Source organism: Mobula hypostoma, chromosome 13, assembly GCF_963921235.1.
Source record: "Mobula hypostoma chromosome 13, sMobHyp1.1, whole genome shotgun sequence".
NCBI lineage: Eukaryota > Metazoa > Chordata > Chondrichthyes > Myliobatiformes > Myliobatidae > Mobula > Mobula hypostoma.
Window position 1 is genome coordinate 196,966 of NC_086109.1, and position 16,782 is coordinate 213,747.

The 16,782-nt window shown below is 51.8% G+C and overlaps 1 protein-coding gene across 5 annotated transcripts in view; it reads right to left on the minus strand.

Annotated features, from left to right (window-relative positions):
* The window catches only part of LOC134355351 (zinc finger protein 436-like), a 139,203-nt gene that overhangs the window by 86,416 nt on the left and 36,005 nt on the right, over positions 1–16,782 (minus strand). For 2 of the 5 annotated variants that reach the window (XM_063065110.1, XM_063065112.1), the window contains one exon: positions 366–457. The exons of 1 other annotated variant lie outside the window; for it this stretch is intronic. The gene's annotated coding sequence lies outside the window, so the exon portion shown is untranslated. Of the gene's footprint in view, positions 1–365; positions 461–16,782 lie in introns of all 5 variants that reach the window. 2 more of the 5 variants (XM_063065108.1, XM_063065111.1) reach the window with 1 other exon arrangement.

The following is a 16,782-nucleotide window of genomic DNA, read 5'->3' on the forward strand; positions in this document are numbered from 1 at the left end:
TCTCTCTCAGGCAAAATTGGTCTCCCTCTCTCTCTCCCTCTCTCTCTCTCTCTCACACACACACACACACGCAGTGTCTCTGACACACGTCTTTCACTCACACACAGTTGCTCTAATACACACTGCCTCTCTCACATACTCTCAGTCACTCTACATCTCACAAACACTCAGTCTTTCTGACACAAACACAGCGTGCCTAGTAGTCACAGTGACTCTTTAACACAAACCATCTCTCACACACGGTCCCTCCTTCTCTCCCTCTCTGTCTCTCTCTTTCACGCAAGGAGATTTCTGCAGTGATTGGGAACGAGAAGCAGATAGACAGCAAGCAAAACATATCCATTTCTGGTTCACAGTTCACTCACTTTGATGGAGATCGACTGTTCAGTGTCAGGAACGGAGATGTTGTTTCTGAAGTGATGCAGATCCGGCCAGCTGCAGGGCCAGTGACCCCGGTCTGCTGGTAAACAATACCATTCCATTATTACCCGTGCACATAGCAGCACTCCCACAACCATCTCCCTCTTGTGTCCATAAATCCCACAAAACTCCCAAACACTAGGAGAGCAGGTAAGAGGCACCAGTCACTCGATATCTCCCTGAGAGAGAGGGACTGAGAGACACTGGTCAGCGTACAGATATCCCCTGAGAGAGAGGGACTGAGAGACACCGGTCAGTGTACAGATATCCCCTGAGAGAGAGGGACTGAGAGACACCGGTCAGTGTACAGATATCCCCTGAGAGAGAGGGACTGAGAGACACCGGTCAGTGTACAGATATCCCCTGAGAGAGAGGGACTGAGAAACACCAGTCAGTGTACAGATATCCCCTGAGAGATACTGGTCAGTGTACAGATATCCCCCTAAGAGAGGGACTGAGAGACCCTGGTCAGTGTACAGATATCCCCTAAGAGAGAGGGACTGAGAAACACCAGTCAGTGTACAGATATCCCCTGAGAGATACTGGTCAGTGTACAGATATCCTCCTAAGAGAGGGACTGAGAGACCCTGGTCAGTGTACAGATATCCCCCTGAGAGAGAGGGACTGAGAGATACTGGTCAGTGTACAGATATCCCCTGAGAGAGAGGGACTGAGAGACACTGGTCAGTGTACAGATATCCCCCTGAGAGAGAGGAACTGAGAGACACCAGTCAGTGTACAGATATCCCCCTGAGAGAGAGGGACTGAGAGACACCGGTCAGTGTACAGATATCCCCCTGAGAGAGAGGGACTGAGAGACACCAGTCAGTGTACAGATATCCCCTGAGAGAGAGGGACTGAGAGACACCGGTCAGTGTACAGATATCCCCTGAGAGAGAGGGACTGAGAGACACTGGTCAGTGTACAGATATCCCCATGAGAGAGAGGGACTGAGAGACACCGGTCAGTGTACAGATATCCCCTGAGAGAGAGGGACTAAGAGACACCGGTCAGTGTACAGATATCCCCCTGAGAGAGAGGGACTGAGAGACACTGGTCAGTATACAGATATCCCCTGAGAGAGAGGGACTGAGAGATACTGGTCAGTGTAAAGATATCCCCCTGAGAGAGGGACTGAGAGACACTGGTCAGTGTACAGATATCCCCCTGAGAGAGAGGAACTGAGAGACACCAGTCAGTGTACAGATATCTCCTGAGAGAGAGGGACTGAGAGACACCGGTCAGTGTACAGATATCCCCCTGAGAGAGAGGGACTGAGAGACACCAGTCAGTGTACAGATATCCCCCTGAGAGACACCGGTCAGTGTACAGATATCCCCTGAGAGAGAGGGCCGGAGAGATACTGGTCAGTGTACAGATATCCCCCTGAGTGGAGGGACTGAGAGACACTGGTCAGTGTACAGATATCCCCCTGAGCGGAGGGACTGAGAGACACTCGTCAGTGTACAGATATCTCCCTGAGAGAGAGGGACTGAGAGACACCGGTCAGTGTACAGATATCCCCTGAGAGAGAGGGAATGAGAGACACCGGTCAGTGTACAGATATCCCCCTGAGAAAGAGGGACTGAGAGATACTGGTAGGTGTACAGATATCCCCTGAGAGAGATGCACTGAGAGACACCGGTCAGTGTACAGATATCCCCTGAGAGAGAGGGACTGAGAGACACCGGTCAGTGTACAGATATCCCCTGAGAGACACTAGTCAGTGTACAGATATCCCCTGAGAGAGAGGGACTGAGAGACACTGGTCGGTGTAGAGCTATCCGCTGAGAGAGAGGGACTGAGAGATACTGGTCAGGGTACAGATATCCGCTGAGAGAGAGGGACTGAGAGACACTGGTTTGTGTACAGATATCCCCCTGAGAGAGAGGGACTGAGAGACACCGGTCAGTGTACAGATATCCCCTGAGAGAGAGGGAATGAGAGACACTGGTCAGTGTGCAGATATCCCCTGAGAGAAAGGGACTGAGAGACACTGGTCAGTGTACAGATATCCCCCTGAGAGAGAGGGACTGAGAGACACTGGTCAGTGTACAGATATCCCCCTGAGAGAGAGGGACTGAGAGACACCGGTCAGTGTACAGATATCCCGCTGAGAGAGAGGGACTGAGAGACACTGGTCAGTGTACAGATATACCCCTGACAGAGAGGGACTGAGAGACACCGGTCAGTGTACAGATATCCCCTGAGAGAGAGGGACTGAGAGATACTGGTAGGTGTACAGATATCCGCTGAGAGAGAGGGACTGAGAGACACCGGTCACTGTACAGATATCCCCCTGAGAGAGAAGAACTGAGAGATACTGGTCAGTGTGCAGATACCCCCTGAGAGAGAGGGACTGAGAGACACCGGTCGGTGTACAGATATCCCCTGAGAGAGAGGGACTGAGAGATACTGGTCAGTGTATAGATATCCTCTAAGAGAGAGGGACTGAGAGACACTGGTCAGTGTACAGATATCCCCCTGAGAGAGAAGGACTGAGAGACACCGGTCAGTGTACAGATATCCCCCTGAGAGAGGGACTGAGAGACACCGGTCGGTGTACAGATATCCCCTGAGAGAGAGGGACTGAGAGGGACCAGTCAGTGTACAGATATCCCCTGAGAGAGAGGGACTGAGAGATACTGGTCAGTGTACAGATATCCCCAGAGATAGAGGGACTGAGAGACACTGGTCAGTGTACAGATATCCCCCTGAGAGAGAGAGACTGAGAGACACCGGTCAGTGTACAGATATCTCCTGAGAGAGAGGGACTGAGAGATACTGGTCAGTGTATAGATATCCACTAAGAGAGAGGGACTGAGAGACACTGGTCAGTGTACAGATATCCCCCTGAGAGAGAGGGACTGAGAGACACCGGTCAGTGTACAGATATCCCCCTGAGAGAGGGACTGAGAGACACTGGTCAGAGTACAGATATCCCCCTGAGAGAGAGGGACTGAGAGACACTGGTCAGTGTACAGATATCCCCTGAGAGAGAGGCACTGAGAGACACTGGTAAGTGTACAGATATACCCCTGAGAGAGAGGGACTGAGATACACTGGTCAGTGTACAGATATACCCCTGAGAGAGAGGGACTGAGAGACACCAGTCAGTGTACAGATATCCCCTGAGAGAGAGGGACTGAGAGATACTGGTAGGTGTACAGATATCCCCTGAGAGAGAGGGACTGAGAGACACCGGTAAGTGTACAGATATCCCCTGAGAGAGACACTAGTCAGTGTACAGATATCCCCTGAGAGAGAGGGACTGAGAGACACTGGTCGATGTAGAGCTATCCCCTGAGAGAGAGGGACTGAGAGATACTGGTCAGTGTACAGATATCCGCTGAGAGACAGGGACTGAAAGACACCAGTCAGTGTAAAGATATCACCCTGAGAGAGAGGGACTGAGAGACACTGGTCAGTGTACAGATATTCCCCTGAGAGAGAGGGACTGAGAGACACCGGTCAGTGTACAGATATCCCCTGAGAGAGAGGAAATGAGAGATACTGGTAGGTGTACAGATATCCCCTGAGAGAGAGGGACTGAGAGACACCGGTCAGTGTACAGATATCCCCTGAGAGACACTAGTCAGTGTACAGATATCCCCTGAGAGAGAGGGACTGAGAGACACTGGTCGGTGTAGAGCTATCCCCTGAGAGAGAGGGACTGAGAGATACTGGTCAGTGTACAGATATCCGCTGAGAGACAGGGACTGAAAGACACCAGTCAGTGTAAAGATATCACCCTGAGAGAGAGGGACTGAGAGACACTGGTCAGTGTACAGATATTCCCCTGAGAGAGAGGGACTGAGAGACACCGGTCAGTGTACAGATATCCCCTGAGAGAGAGGGACTAAGAGACACCGGTCAGTGTACAGATATCCCCCTGAGAGAGAGGGACTGAGAGACACTGGTAAGTATACAGATATCCCCTGAGAGAGAGGGACTGAGAGATACTGGTCAGTGTAAAGATATCCCCCTGAGAGAGGGACTGAGAGACACTGGTCAGTGTACAGATATCCCCCTGAGAGAGAGGAACTGAGAGACACCAGTCAGTGTACAGATATCCCCCTGAGAGAGAGGGACTGAGAGACACCGGTCAGTGTACAGATATCCCCCTGAGAGAGAGGGACTGAGAGACACCAGTCAGTGTACAGATATCCCCCTGAGAGACACCGGTCAGTGTACAGATATCCCCTGAGAGAGAGGGCCGGAGAGATACTGGTCAGTGTACAGATATCCCCCTGAGCGGAGGGACTGAGAGACACTGGTCAGTGTACAGATATCCCCCTGAGCGGAGGGACTGAGAGACACTCGTCAGTGTACAGATATCTCCCTGAGAGAGAGGGACTGAGAGACACCGGTCAGTGTACAGATATCCCCTGAGAGAGAGGGAATGAGAGACACCGGTCAGTGTACAGATATCCCCCTGAGAAAGAGGGACTGAGAGATACTGGTAGGTGTACAGATATCCCCTGAGAGAGATGCACTGAGAGACACCGGTCAGTGTACAGATATCCCCTGAGAGAGAGGGACTGAGAGACACCGGTCAGTGTACAGATATCCCCTGAGAGACACTAGTCAGTGTACAGATATCCCCTGAGAGAGAGGGACTGAGAGACACTGGTCGGTGTAGAGCTATCCGCTGAGAGAGAGGGACTGAGAGATACTGGTCAGGGTACAGATATCCGCTGAGAGAGAGGGACTGAGAGACACTGGTTTGTGTACAGATATCCCCCTGAGAGAGAGGGACTGAGAGACACCGGTCAGTGTACAGATATCCCCTGAGAGAGAGGGAATGAGAGACACTGGTCAGTGTGCAGATATCCCCTGAGAGAAAGGGACTGAGAGACACTGGTCAGTGTACAGATATCCCCCTGAGAGAGAGGGACTGAGAGACACTGGTCAGTGTACAGATATCCCCCTGAGAGAGAGGGACTGAGAGACACCGGTCAGTGTACAGATATCCCGCTGAGAGAGAGGGACTGAGAGACACTGGTCAGTGTACAGATATACCCCTGACAGAGAGGGACTGAGAGACACCGGTCAGTGTACAGATATCCCCTGAGAGAGAGGGACTGAGAGATACTGGTAGGTGTACAGATATCCGCTGAGAGAGAGGGACTGAGAGACACCGGTCACTGTACAGATATCCCCCTGAGAGAGAAGAACTGAGAGATACTGGTCAGTGTGCAGATACCCCCTGAGAGAGAGGGACTGAGAGACACCGGTCGGTGTACAGATATCCCCTGAGAGAGAGGGACTGAGAGATACTGGTCAGTGTATAGATATCCCCTAAGAGAGAGGGACTGAGAGACACTGGTCAGTGTACAGATATCCCCCTGAGAGAGAAGGACTGAGAGACACCGGTCAGTGTACAGATATCCCCCTGAGAGAGGGACTGAGAGACACCGGTCGGTGTACAGATATCCCCTGAGAGAGAGGGACTGAGAGGGACCAGTCAGTGTACAGATATCCCCTGAGAGAGAGGGACTGAGAGATACTGGTCAGTGTACAGATATCCCCAGAGATAGAGGGACTGAGAGACACTGGTCAGTGTACAGATATCCCCCTGAGAGAGAGAGACTGAGAGACACCGGTCAGTGTACAGATATCTCCTGAGAGAGAGGGACTGAGAGATACTGGTCAGTGTATAGATATCCACTAAGAGAGAGGGACTGAGAGACACTGGTCAGTGTACAGATATCCCCCTGAGAGAGAGGGACTGAGAGACACCGGTCAGTGTACAGATATCCCCCTGAGAGAGGGACTGAGAGACACTGGTCAGAGTACAGATATCCCCCTGAGAGAGAGGGACTGAGAGACACTGGTCAGTGTACAGATATCCCCTGAGAGAGAGGGACTGAGAGACACTGGTAAGTGTACAGATATACCCCTGAGAGAGAGGGACTGAGATACACTGGTCAGTGTACAGATATACCCCTGAGAGAGAGGGACTGAGAGACACCAGTCAGTGTACAGATATCCCCTGAGAGAGAGGGACTGAGAGATACTGGTAGGTGTACACATATCCCCTGAGAGAGAGGGACTGAGAGACACCGGTAAGTGTACAGATATCCCCTGAGAGACACTAGTCAGTGTACAGATATCCCCTGAGAGAGAGGGACTGAGAGACACTGGTCGGTGTAGAGCTATCCCCTGAGAGAGAGGGACTGAGAGATACTGGTCAGTGTACAGATATCCGCTGAGAGACAGGGACTGAAAGACACCAGTCAGTGTAAAGATATCACCCTGAGAGAGAGGGACTGAGAGACACTGGTCAGTGTACAGATATTCCCCTGAGAGAGAGGGACTGAGAGACACCGGTCAGTGTACAGATATCCCCTGAGAGAGAGGAAATGAGAGATACTGGTAGGTGTACAGATATCCCCTGAGAGAGAGGGACTGAGAGACACCGGTCAGTGTACAGATATCCCCTGAGAGACACTAGTCAGTGTACAGATATCCCCTGAGAGAGAGGGACTGAGAGACACTGGTCGGTGTAGAGCTATCCCCTGAGAGAGAGGGACTGAGAGATACTGGTCAGTGTACAGATATCCGCTGAGAGACAGGGACTGAAAGACACCAGTCAGTGTAAAGATATCACCCTGAGAGAGAGGGACTGAGAGACACTGGTCAGTGTACAGATATTCCCCTGAGAGAGAGGGACTGAGAGACACCGGTCAGTGTACAGATATCCCCTGAGAGAGAGGAAATGAGAGACACTGGTCAGTGTGCAGATATCCACTGAGAGAAAGGGACTGAGAGACACCGGTCAGTGTACAGATATCCCCTGAGAGAGAGGGACAGAGAGACAGCGGTCAGTGTATAGATATCCCCTGATAGAGAGGGACTGAGAGACACTGGTCAGTGTACAGATATCCCCCTGAGAGAGAGGGACTGAGAGACACCGGTCAATGTACAGATATCCCCTGAGAGAGAGGGACTGAGAGATACTGGTCAGTGTACAGATATCCCCAGAGATAGAGGGACTGAGAGACACTGGTCAGTGTACAGATATCCCCCTGAGAGAGAGAGACTGAGAGACACCGGTCAGTGTACAGATATCTCCTGAGAGAGAGGGACTGAGAGATACTGGTCAGTGTATAGATATCACCTAAGAGAGAGGGACTGAGAGACACCGGTCAGTGTACAGATATCCCCCTGAGAGAGAGGGACTGAGAGACACCGGTCAGTGTACAGATATCCCCCTGAGAGAGGGACTGAGAGACACTGGTCAGAGTACAGATATCTCCCTGAGAGAGAGGGACTGAGAGACACTGGTCAGTGTACAGATATCCCCTGAGAGAGAGGGACTGAGAGACACTGGTAAGTGTACAGATATACCCCTGAGAGAGAGGGACTGAGAGACACCGGTCAGTGTACAGATATCCCCTGAGAGAGAGTGACTGAGAGACACCGGTCGGTGTACAGATATCCCCTGAGAGAGAGGGACTGAGAGGCACCAGTCAGTGTACTGATATCCCCTGAGAGAGAGGGACTGAGAGATACTGGTCAGTGTACAGATATCCCCTGAGAGAGAGGGACTGAGATACACTGGTCAGTGTACAGATATCCCCTGACAGAGAGGGACTGAGAGACACCGGTCGGTGTACAGATATCCCCTCAGAGAGAGGGACTGAGAGGCACCAGTCAGTGTACTGATATCCCCTGAGAGAGAGGGACTGAGAGATACTGGTCAGTGTACAGATATCCCCAGAGATAGAGGGACTGAGAGACACTGGTCAGTGTACAGATATCCCCTGAGAGAGAGGGACTGAGAGACACTGGTCAGTGTACAGATATCCCCCTGAGAGAGAGGGACTGAGAGACACCGGTCAGTGTACAGATATCCCCTGAGAGAGAGGGACTGAGAGATACTGGTCAGTGTATAGATATCCCCTAAGAGAGAGGGACTGAGAGACACTGGTCAGTGTACAGATATCCCCCTGAGAGAGAGGGACTGAGAGACACCGGTCAGTGTACAGATATCCCCCTGAGAGAGGGACTGAGAGACACCGGTCGGTGTACAGATATCCCCTGAGAGAGAGGGACTGAGAGGCACCTGTCAGTGTACAGATATCCCCTGAGAGAGAGGGACTGAGAGATACTGTTCAGTGTACAGATATCCCCAGAGATAGAGGGATTGAGAGACACTGGTCAGTGTACAGATATCCCCCTGAGAGAGAGAGACTGAGAGACACCGGTCAGTGTACAGATATACCCCTGACAGAGAGGGACTGAGAGACACCGGACAGTGTACAGATATCCCGCTGAGAGAGAGGGACTGAGAGACACTGGTCAGTGTACAGATATACCCCTGACAGAGAGGGACTGAGAGACACCGGTCAGTGTACAGATATCCCCTGAGAGAGAGGGACTGAGAGATACTGGTAGGTGTACAGATATCCCCTGAGAGAGAGGGACTGAGAGACACCGGTCACTGTACAGATATCCCCCTGAGAGAGAAGAACTGAGAGATACTGGTCAGTGTACAGATACCCCCTGAGAGAGAGGGACTGAGAGACACCGGTCGGTGTACAGATATCCCCTGAGAGAGAGGGACTGAGAGATACTGGTCAGTGTATAGATATCCCCTAAGAGAGAGGGACTGAGAGACACTGGTCAGTGTACAGATATCCCCCTGAGAGAGAAGGACTGAGAGACACCGGTCAGTGTACAGATATCCCCCTGAGAGAGGGACTGAGAGACACCGGTCGGTGTACAGATATCCCCTGAGAGAGAGGGACTGAGAGGGACCAGTCAGTGTACAGATATCCCCTGAGAGAGAGGGACTGAGAGATACTGGTCAGTGTACAGATATCCCCAGAGATAGAGGGACTGAGAGACACTGGTCAGTGTACAGATATCCCCCTGAGAGAGAGTGACTGAGAGACACCGGTCAGTGTACAGATATCTCCTGAGAGAGAGGGACTGAGAGATACTGGTCAGTGTATAGATATCCCCTAAGAGAGAGGGACTGAGAGACACTGGTCAGTGTACAGATATCCCCCTGAGAGAGAGGGACTGAGAGACACCGGTCAGTGTACAGATATCCCCCTCGAGAGAGGGGGACTGAGAGACACTGGTAAGTGTACAGATATACCCCTGAGAGAGAGGGACTGAGATACACTGGTCAGTGTACAGATATACCCCTGACAGAGAGGGACTGAGAGACACCGGTCAGTGTACAGATATCCCCTGAGAGAGAGGGACTGAGAGATACTGGTAGGTGTACAGATATCCCCTGAGAGAGAGGGACTGAGAGACACCGGTCAGTGTACAGATATCCCCTGAGAGACACTAGTCAGTGTACAGATATCCCCTGAGAGAGAGGGACTGAGAGACACTGGTCGGTGTAGAGCTATCCCCTGAGAGAGAGGGACTGAGAGATACTGGTCAGTGTACAGATATCCGCTGAGAGACAGGGACTGAAAGACACCAGTCAGTGTAAAGATATCACCCTGAGAGAGAGGGACTGAGAGACACTGGTCAGTGTACAGATATTCCCCTGAGAGAGAGGGACTGAGAGACACCGGTCAGTGTACAGATATCCCCTGAGAGAGAGGAAATGAGAGATACTGGTAGGTGTACAGATATCCCCTGAGAGAGAGGGACTGAGAGACACCGGTCAGTGTACAGATATCCCCTGAGAGACACTAGTCAGTGTACAGATATCCCCTGAGAGAGAGGGACTGAGAGACACTGGTCGGTGTAGAGCTATCCCCTGAGAGAGAGGGACTGAGAGATACTGGTCAGTGTACAGATATCCGCTGAGAGACAGGGACTGAAAGACACCAGTCAGTGTAAAGATATCACCCTGAGAGAGAGGGACTGAGAGACACTGGTCAGTGTACAGATATTCCCCTGAGAGAGAGGGACTGAGAGACACCGGTCAGTGTACAGATATCCCCTGAGAGAGAGGAAATGAGAGACACTGGTCAGTGTGCAGATATCCACTGAGAGAAAGGGACTGAGAGACACTGGTCAGTGTACAGATATCCCCCTGAGAGAGAGGGACTGAGAGACACCGGTCAGTGTACAGATATCCCCTGAGAGAGAGGGACAGAGAGACAGCGGTCAGTGTATAGATATCCCCTGATAGAGAGGGACTGAGAGACACTGGTCAGTGTACAGATATCCCCCTGAGAGAGAGGGACTGAGAGACACCGGTCAGTGTACAGATATCCCCTGAGAGAGAGGGACTGAGAGATACTGGTCAGTGTACAGATATCCCCAGAGATAGAGGGACTGAGAGACACTGGTCAGTGTACAGATATCCCCCTGAGAGAGAGAGACTGAGAGACACCGGTCAGTGTACAGATATCTCCTGAGAGAGAGGGACTGAGAGATACTGGTCAGTGTATAGATATCACCTAAGAGAGAGGGACTGAGAGACACTGGTCAGTGTACAGATATCCCCCTGAGAGAGAGGGACTGAGAGACACCGGTCAGTGTACAGATATCCCCCTGAGAGAGGGACTGAGAGACACTGGTCAGAGTACAGATATCTCCGTGAGAGAGAGGGACTGAGAGACACTGGTCAGTGTACAGATATCCCCTGAGAGAGAGGGACTGAGAGACACTGGTAAGTGTACAGATATACCCCTGAGAGAGAGGGACTGAGAGACACCGGTCAGTGTACAGATATCCCCTGAGAGAGAGTGACTGAGAGACACCGGTCGGTGTACAGATATCCCCTGAGAGAGAGGGACTGAGAGGCACCAGTCAGTGTACTGATATCCCCTGAGAGAGAGGGACTGAGAGATACTGGTCAGTGTACAGATATCCCCTGAGAGAGAGGGACTGAGATACACTGGTCAGTGTACAGATATCCCCTGAGAGAGAGGGACTGAGAGACACCGGTCGGTGTACAGATATCCCCTCAGAGAGAGGGACTGAGAGGCACCAGTCAGTGTACTGATATCCCCTGAGAGAGAGGGACTGAGAGATACTGGTCAGTGTACAGATATCCCCAGAGATAGAGGGACTGAGAGACACTGGTCAGTGTACAGATATCCCCTGAGAGAGAGGGACTGAGAGACACCGGTCAGTATACAGATATCCCCTGAGAGAGAGGGACTGAGAGATACTGGTCAGTGTAAAGATATCCCCCTGAGAGAGGGACTGAGAGACACTGGTCAGTGTACAGATATCCCCCTGAGAGAGAGGAACTGAGAGACACCAGTCAGTGTACAGATATCCCCCTGAGAGAGAGGGACTGAGAGACACCGGTCAGTGTACAGATATCCCCCTGAGAGAGAGGGACTGAGAGACACCAGTCAGTGTACAGATATCCCCCTGAGAGACACCGGTCAGTGTACAGATATCCCCTGAGAGAGAGGGCCGGAGAGATACTGGTCAGTGTACAGATATCCCCCTGAGCGGAGGGACTGAGAGACACTGGTCAGTGTACAGATATCCCCCTGAGCGGAGGGACTGAGAGACACTCGTCAGTGTACAGATATCTCCCTGAGAGAGAGGGACTGAGAGACACCGGTCAGTGTACAGATATCCCCTGAGAGAGAGGGAATGAGAGACACCGGTCAGTGTACAGATATCCCCCTGAGAAAGAGGGACTGAGAGATACTGGTAGGTGTACAGATATCCCCTGAGAGAGATGCACTGAGAGACACCGGTCAGTGTACAGATATCCTCTGAGAGAGAGGGACTGAGAGACACCGGTCAGTGTACAGATATCCCCTGAGAGACACTAGTCAGTGTACAGATATCCCCTGAGAGAGAGGGACTGAGAGACACTGGTCGGTGTAGAGCTATCCGCTGAGAGAGAGGGACTGAGAGATACTGGTCAGGGTACAGATATCCGCTGAGAGAGAGGGACTGAGAGACACTGGTTTGTGTACAGATATCCCCCTGAGAGAGAGGGACTGAGAGACACCGGTCAGTGTACAGATATCCCCTGAGAGAGAGGGAATGAGAGACACTGGTCAGTGTGCAGATATCCCCTGAGAGAAAGGGACTGAGAGACACTGGTCAGTGTACAGATATCCCCCTGAGAGAGAGGGACTGAGAGACACTGGTCAGTGTACAGATATCCCCCTGAGAGAGAGGGACTGAGAGACACCGGTCAGTGTACAGATATCCCGCTGAGAGAGAGGGACTGAGAGACACTGGTCAGTGTACAGATATACCCCTGACAGAGAGGGACTGAGAGACACCGGTCAGTGTACAGATATCCCCTGAGAGAGAGGGACTGAGAGATACTGGTAGGTGTACAGATATCCGCTGAGAGAGAGGGACTGAGAGACACCGGTCACTGTACAGATATCCCCCTGAGAGAGAAGAACTGAGAGATACTGGTCAGTGTGCAGATACCCCCTGAGAGAGAGGGACTGAGAGACACCGGTCGGTGTACAGATATCCCCTGAGAGAGAGGGACTGAGAGATACTGGTCAGTGTATAGATATCCCCTAAGAGAGAGGGACTGAGAGACACTGGTCAGTGTACAGATATCCCCCTGAGAGAGAAGGACTGAGAGACACCGGTCAGTGTACAGATATCCCCCTGAGAGAGGGACTGAGAGACACCGGTCGGTGTACAGATATCCCCTGAGAGAGAGGGACTGAGAGGGACCAGTCAGTGTACAGATATCCCCTGAGAGAGAGGGACTGAGAGATACTGGTCAGTGTACAGATATCCCCAGAGATAGAGGGACTGAGAGACACTGGTCAGTGTACAGATATCCCCCTGAGAGAGAGAGACTGAGAGACACCGGTCAGTGTACAGATATCTCCTGAGAGAGAGGGACTGAGAGATACTGGTCAGTGTATAGATATCCACTAAGAGAGAGGGACTGAGAGACACTGGTCAGTGTACAGATATCCCCCTGAGAGAGAGGGACTGAGAGACACCGGTCAGTGTACAGATATCCCCCTGAGAGAGGGACTGAGAGACACTGGTCAGAGTACAGATATCCCCCTGAGAGAGAGGGACTGAGAGACACTGGTCAGTGTACAGATATCCCCTGAGAGAGAGGGACTGAGAGACACTGGTAAGTGTACAGATATACCCCTGAGAGAGAGGGACTGAGATACACTGGTCAGTGTACAGATATACCCCTGAGAGAGAGGGACTGAGAGACACCAGTCAGTGTACAGATATCCCCTGAGAGAGAGGGACTGAGAGATACTGGTAGGTGTACAGATATCCCCTGAGAGAGAGGGACTGAGAGACACCGGTAAGTGTACAGATATCCCCTGAGAGACACTAGTCAGTGTACAGATATCCCCTGAGAGAGAGGGACTGAGAGACACTGGTCGGTGTAGAGCTATCCCCTGAGAGAGAGGGACTGAGAGATACTGGTCAGTGTACAGATATCCGCTGAGAGACAGGGACTGAAAGACACCAGTCAGTGTAAAGATATCACCCTGAGAGAGAGGGACTGAGAGACACTGGTCAGTGTACAGATATTCCCCTGAGAGAGAGGGACTGAGAGACACCGGTCAGTGTACAGATATCCCCTGAGAGAGAAGAAATGAGAGATACTGGTAGGTGTACAGATATCCCCTGAGAGAGAGGGACTGAGAGACACCGGTCAGTGTACAGATATCCCCTGAGAGACACTAGTCAGTGTACAGATATCCCCTGAGAGAGAGGGACTGAGAGACACTGGTCGGTGTAGAGCTATCCCCTGAGAGAGAGGGACTGAGAGATTCTGGTCAGTGTACAGATATCCGCTGAGAGACAGGGACTGAAAGACACCAGTCAGTGTAAAGATATCACCCTGAGAGAGAGGGACTGAGAGACACTGGTCAGTGTACAGATATTCCCCTGAGAGAGAGGGACTGAGAGACACCGGTCAGTGTACAGATATCCCCTGAGAGAGAGGAAATGAGAGACACTGGTCAGTGTGCAGATATCCACTGAGAGAAAGGGACTGAGAGACACCGGTCAGTGTACAGATATCCCCTGAGAGAGAGGGACAGAGAGACAGCGGTCAGTGTATAGATATCCCCTGATAGAGAGGGACTGAGAGACACTGGTCAGTGTACAGATATCCCCCTGAGAGAGAGGGACTGAGAGACACCGGTCAGTGTACAGATATCCCCTGAGAGAGAGGGACTGAGAGATACTGGTCAGTGTACAGATATCCCCAGAGATAGAGGGACTGAGAGACACTGGTCAGTGTACAGATATCCCCCTGAGAGAGAGAGACTGAGAGACACCGGTCAGTGTACAGATATCTCCTGAGAGAGAGGGACTGAGAGATACTGGTCAGTGTACAGATATCACCTAAGAGAGAGGGACTGAGAGACACTGGTCAGTGTACAGATATCCCCCTGAGAGAGAGGGACTGAGAGACACCGGTCAGTGTACAGATATCCCCCTGACAGAGGGACTGAGAGACACTGGTCAGAGTACAGATATCTCCCTGAGAGAGAGGGACTGAGAGACACTGGTCAGTGTACAGATATCCCCTGAGAGAGAGGGACTGAGAGACACTGGAAAGTGTACAGATATACCCCTGAGAGAGAGGGACTGAGAAACACCGGTCAGTGTACAGATATCCCCTGAGAGAGAGTGACTGAGAGACACCGGTCGGTGTACAGATATCCCCTGAGAGAGAGGGACTGAGAGGCACCAGTCAGTGTACTGATATCCCCTGAGAGAGAGGGACTGAGAGATACTGGTCAGTGTACAGATATCCCCTGAGAGAGAGGGACTGAGATACACTGGTCAGTGTACAAATATCCCCTGAGAGAGAGGGACTGAGAGACACCGGTCGGTGTACAGATATCCCCTCAGAGAGAGGGACTGAGAGGCACCAGTCAGTGTACTGATATCCCCTGAGAGAGAGGGACTGAGAGATACTGGTCAGTGTACAGATATCCCCAGAGATAGAGGGACTGAGAGACACTGGTCAGTGTACAGATATCCCCTGAGAGAGAGGGACTGAGAGACACTGGTCAGTGTACAGATATCCCCCTGAGAGAGAGGGACTGAGAGACACCGGTCAGTGTACAGATATCCCCTGAGAGAGAGGGACTGAGAGATACTGGTCAGTGTATAGATATCCCCTAAGAGAGAGGGACTGAGAGACACTGGTCAGTGTACAGATATCCCCCTGAGAGAGAGGGACTGAGAGACACCGGTCAGTGTACAGATATCCCCCTGAGAGAGAGGGAATGAGAGACACCGGTCAGTGTACAGATATCCCCCTGAGAAAGAGGGACTGAGAGATACTGGTAGGTGTACAGATATCCCCTGAGAGAGATGCACTGAGAGACACCGGTCAGTGTACAGATATCCCCTGAGAGAGAGGGACTGAGAGACACCGGTCAGTGTACAGATATCCCCTGAGAGACACTAGTCAGTGTACAGATATCCCCTGAGAGAGAGGGACTGAGAGACACTGGTCGGTGTAGAGCTATCCGCTGAGAGAGAGGGACTGAGAGATACTGGTCAGGGTACAGATATCCGCTGAGAGAGAGGGACTGAGAGACACTGGTTTGTGTACAGATATCCCCCTGAGAGAGAGGGACTGAGAGACACCGGTCAGTGTACAGATATCCCCTGAGAGAGAGGGAATGAGAGACACTGGTCAGTGTGCAGATATCTCCTGAGAGAAAGGGACTGAGAGACACTGGTCAGTGTATAGATATCCCCCTGAGAGAGAGGGACTGAGAGACACTGGTCAGTGTACAGATATCCCCCTGAGAGAGAGGGACTGAGAGACACCGGTCAGTGTACAGATATCCCGCTGAGAGAGAGGGACTGAGAGACACTGGTCAGTGTACAGATATACCCCTGACAGAGAGGGACTGAGAGACACCGGTCAGTGTACAGATATCCCCTGAGAGAGAGGGACTGAGAGATACTGGTAGGTGTACAGATATCCCCTGAGAGAGAGGGACTGAGAGACACCGGTCACTGTACAGATATCCCCCTGAGAGAGAAGAACTGAGAGATACTGGTCAGTGTTCAGATACCCCCTGAGAGAGAGGGACTGAGAGACACCGGTCGGTGTACAGATATCCCCTGAGAGAGAGGGACTGAGAGATACTGGTCAGTGTATAGATATCCCCTAAGAGAGAGGGACTGAGAGACACTGGTCAGTGTACAGATATCCCCCTGAGAGAGAAGGACTGAGAGACACCGGTCAGTGTACAGATATCCCCCTGAGAGAGGGACTGAGAGACACCGGTCGGTGTACAGATATCCCCTGAGAGAGAGGGACTGAGAGGGACCAGTCAGTGTACAGATATCCCCTGAGAGAGAGGGACTGAGAGATACTGGTCAGTGTACAGATATCCCCAGAGATAGAGGGACTGAGAGACACTGGTCAGTGTACAGATATCCCCCTGAGAGAGAGAGACTGAGAGACACCGGTCAGTG